Below are 4353 nucleotides of genomic sequence, written 5' to 3' on the forward strand. Positions count from 1 at the left end.
AGGCTGAGTTCCCAGCAGTGGGGTTGCTGAGTCAAGGATAAAACCCATTTCTGAATGCAGTAGCTGCTGCCAGATTCCCCGTCAAAAAGGCCGTAACTGTCCTCACTGCCATCAGTGGTGTATGAGCTGCCTTTTCCCACAGATGCCACCTTTCAGCAGGTGTGTGCCCCTCCGTAACTTGCACCATTTATTGGGTGTAAAAGAAAACCTCCATGTCATTTGTCTACGCTTAGCCCTGCTTCCTGAGGAGGCCGAGCTTCTTCTCATATACGTATGAGCTGGTTCATCTTACTGCTCTAAAAAGTATCCAAATCCTTTATCCATGTTTCTTTGGGAGGGGAGTGTTTGTCTTACTGATTTGCCAAAGCTCATTATATATGTAAGACCTTTACATGTCATCTGTATCGCAAGTGTTTTCTCTCATTTGTCATTTGCTTATAGGTTTGTTTTTTTTGTTTGTTTGTTTGGTTTTGTTTTTTTTTTTTTTTTTTTTTTTTTTTTAGTTTTAATGTAGCCAAATATGCCTATCTTTCCTTTTTAAGTTCTGGCTCCTCCGTCTTGACGGCCAGAGCCTGTATTTTCTCATAAGGTTTTACTGTTGTGGTTTTTAAAGGTACATCTTTGATCTTTCTGGAACCCATAGTTTAACATGGTGTGGGATCGAGACACAATTCCATTTTACCAGCTGTGTCGACTCTGTTTGTTAAATAAACTCTTATTTTCTCGCTGAAGCGAGATGCCACCTTTATCACATATTAAATCCCTACGTAGCTGGGAATCCTCTTGTGGCCACTCCTCTTGTCCATGACCTTGCTGGAACCCTACCATTTTGATTATCGTAGCTTCATAGTTGCTTTAATGTCTCGTAAGTCCAGTCAGGCTCATTTCTCTTTTCCGTAAGTACCATTCTCACACATCTATCTCTCCAGAGAAACGTCATAATCATCCGGTCGAATTCCAAAATAAAATTCCATTAGAAGAGATCGAACCATATGGTTACTGATGGTCACCTAAAAATAGAAAGGCCTTTCAAAGTGAGAGGCAACAAGCGTTTATTTGAGATCGATAAGAATAGCTATTCGGGACACACTGGTTCAGGCAAATCGGTACAGCCACTATGGAAAAAACAGTATGGAGGGTCCTCAAAAACCTAAGAATCGATCTACCATATGATCCAGCAATCCCTCTACTGGATATTGACCCCGAAGACTTGAAAACTCATATCCTAAAAGGTATTTGCACACCGATGTTCATAGCAGCATTATTCACGGTGGCCAGGACATGGAAGCAACCGAAGTGCCCTAGGATAGATGATTGGCTAAAGAAGCTGTGGTACATGTATACAATGGAACATTACTCAGCCATAGAAGAGATAAAATACTGCCATTTGCAACAACATAGATGGACCTTGAGATAATCAGGCAAACCGAAATAAGCCAGACAGAAAAAGCTGAAAAATCACATGACATCACTTATATGCGGAATATAAACCTAAAAGCAACAAATGAACAGGACAAACAAACAGAGACTCATGGACATGGACTATAGACTGGTAGTTACCAGAGGGGAGGAGGGAGAGGGGAGGGGACAGGTAGACAAGGGAAAGGTGGGTCAAATATGTGGTGACAGAAAGAAATCTAAGTATGGGAGGTGAACACACAACGTAAATAAATATATGCCTTACTGTTAAAGCATACAGCTGAAACTTATTAAAAAAAAAAAGGATTAATTTAAAAAATGTTTTTAATTTCAGTCCAGAAGTCATAATATCTGCTTTCTTGTTATCTTTCCAGTTCTTTTTAGGGTGATGGGAGGCTAGGCATAATGTTGCTTTAGGCCCAGTCCAAGGTTATTTTGCCCTGTTTTTACATCTTAAAGTCTTGAGGCACAAGAGGTACAAGGCAGTTTTTCTGTCACGGTAGCTTCAGCTCCATTTTAAAGGGGCTCTGTTTATATTATTTTTCTTAACACTGATATTTTGATGTTTTCTTTGACATTTAAAAATGGCAATGTTTGCATTTCATTTATATATTAAATGTTGAAAGAATTCACATTTTTAACTATATTAATTCTTCCTGTTTCCTGTGGGTCTCAGCCTATCAATAACCAGTGTTGTCAGTGGACTGGCCCTCAGGGTTCTTATTAGGATTGCAAGACACCCTTCAGAGACAGCCATCAAGAAACGTTGATAAGACAGACACAGGTTTACTACTTACAGGATCTGGAAGCTAGCCAGCACACCTGGCCTGAGGACACACAAGGGCCTGAGTTTCTGTTTTCACTGGAGTCGAGGGTGGGGGCCTAGGCTTTCGCGGACTCACTCTTTCCTGGAGAATATAAAACATAACAGTGGGAATTTAAAGCGAGGGAAGAGAAAACAAACAAGTATCCCAAATGGTCAGATGTTGAAATCAACCAAGTTCTCTAAAGCAAACAAGAGGTGGGTGCAGGGCCTAGCTCTTTGTCTAGTCTTGTGGAGGTCGGAGGTCGACATGTTTATTCCAGATACCTATCTTCGAAAGGGATGCATGCCTTGGCAATCACGGCTTAAGTCGGGCACTTGCATTACCAAAATGAAACAAAGCAAAACAAACAAAACAAGGCTCCCGGAACAATCCACCCTGTGATGCCGGAGGTATCTAAGTCAATGGCCAGGACATTAACTGCCTGGGTAGCCGATAAACTCAAGGTCAAGGGTAGGGCACATTGTAACCCAGAGAGTATACATCTAAATAGGATTATAGTAGCAAATTCTATAATAATTAAACAGGCAATAGATTGAATTCCAGTCCATAGCCATTGTCCCCAGCTTGAAGGGTTCATCCATGAAAAGAGGTCAGTCACCTCAGAAGTCCTGCGAATCTGTTCTAGGATTTGGATAATAGTGTGGAGTATTTTGACATCTTGTGTCATCTGGTATAAGTAAATTTGAACCTTGGTAGATTGTTCCAGATCTCATTGAATCGGTCTTAAGAGACTAGGTCAATTAGTTAAAATTTATGGCTCATTTCGGGAGGTAGTGAGACAGGTGGGCTCCCACAGTTAGGCCTGGATTGCGTAAGTAAGCAATCAGGTTTTGAATAAGAGGCATTTCTACGAAAACAAAAGGAAAAAAGTTCATGATTGGAGCAAATTATAAAGCCGTTTCTGAGCCTGGAGAGCTGCCAGTTGAGAAGATTTCTAGTTGTCAGGCTTGAAGCTCCTTTTGTAGTTTGAAATGTCTCTGATGATGTCATTGGATGTTCAGGTAAACTTTTTTTTTGGTGGCTTACACAGCAGCAGACGTGGAGGTTGTCTAAGCATAAACTATTGTCGCGATTTCTCTGAAGTTTATATCAAGTCGTGTAGCGGCAATTCTCAGGACTTCGGGAAAAAGGACAGTTTTAGTTCTCGATGATTCCATATCAAAGGACGGGAGAAAGATTGGAAACATTAGTTCGGAGAGTTGCAGCCAAATATTTGAGGAAACTGGAAAAGTTCAGGATGCAGTCCAGTTTATAGGTGCAAAACAAAACCTCTGAGATAAGTAACCGAACTAGAGTCTAATATTCATAAGTGCGTATTATAGTTTCGCTCCAACCTCTGCTTCCGTTGTCTCGTCTCCCTCTCTCTGTGACTCTCCTGCCTTCCTCTTTCCCTTATAAGGACTCTCGATTACATTGGATTCCCCCCCACACACACACACACACACCAGATGATCCAGGATAAACTCCCCATCTCAAGCTTCTTAGTCACATCTGCAGTCCCTCTTGCCATGTCAGGAAACCCATTTATGGGTTCAGGGAATTAGGTCATGGACATCTTCAGGGGCCACCGTTCTGCTGACCATACGTGAGTTAAATAAAATGAATACAATGTATTATTAAAATTAATTTTGCCCGTTTCTTTTTATTTTATTTTTTTAATATGGCTGCCAGAAAATTGAAAATAACCTGTGTGGCTTTGATTCTCTCTCTATCAGACAGCTCTATACGTTTGCTAGTCTATTTATTATCTGCCTCTTACTAATAGAATGTACACTCTGAGGAGACTCAGGTTTAGTTATATTTACCTCTGTATCTCTGGCTCTAGTGCAGTTCCTGGCACATAGCGGACCCTCCATAAATATTTGTTGAGTGAACAAATATTATGGATGTTTTTCCTAACGGCCTATCTGTCCCATGAACTCTCAGACACCCCCCACTCCCACACCACCCTCATGCCTTCCTCCTCTTCTCCCGAGATCAGGGATCTGGGGTAGAAGCCAGAGACAGTGGGGAGATTTGGAACAATCCTGGAAGGCTTCCTAGAAGCGGGTGTAAGATTGGTAAAGGAAGGAATCCAGGGCCAGTAACCGTCTTCCAGATGATGACA

This window comes from Pteropus vampyrus, unplaced genomic scaffold (assembly GCF_000151845.1).
Source record: "Pteropus vampyrus isolate Shadow unplaced genomic scaffold, Pvam_2.0 Scaffold138, whole genome shotgun sequence".
NCBI lineage: Eukaryota > Metazoa > Chordata > Mammalia > Chiroptera > Pteropodidae > Pteropus > Pteropus vampyrus.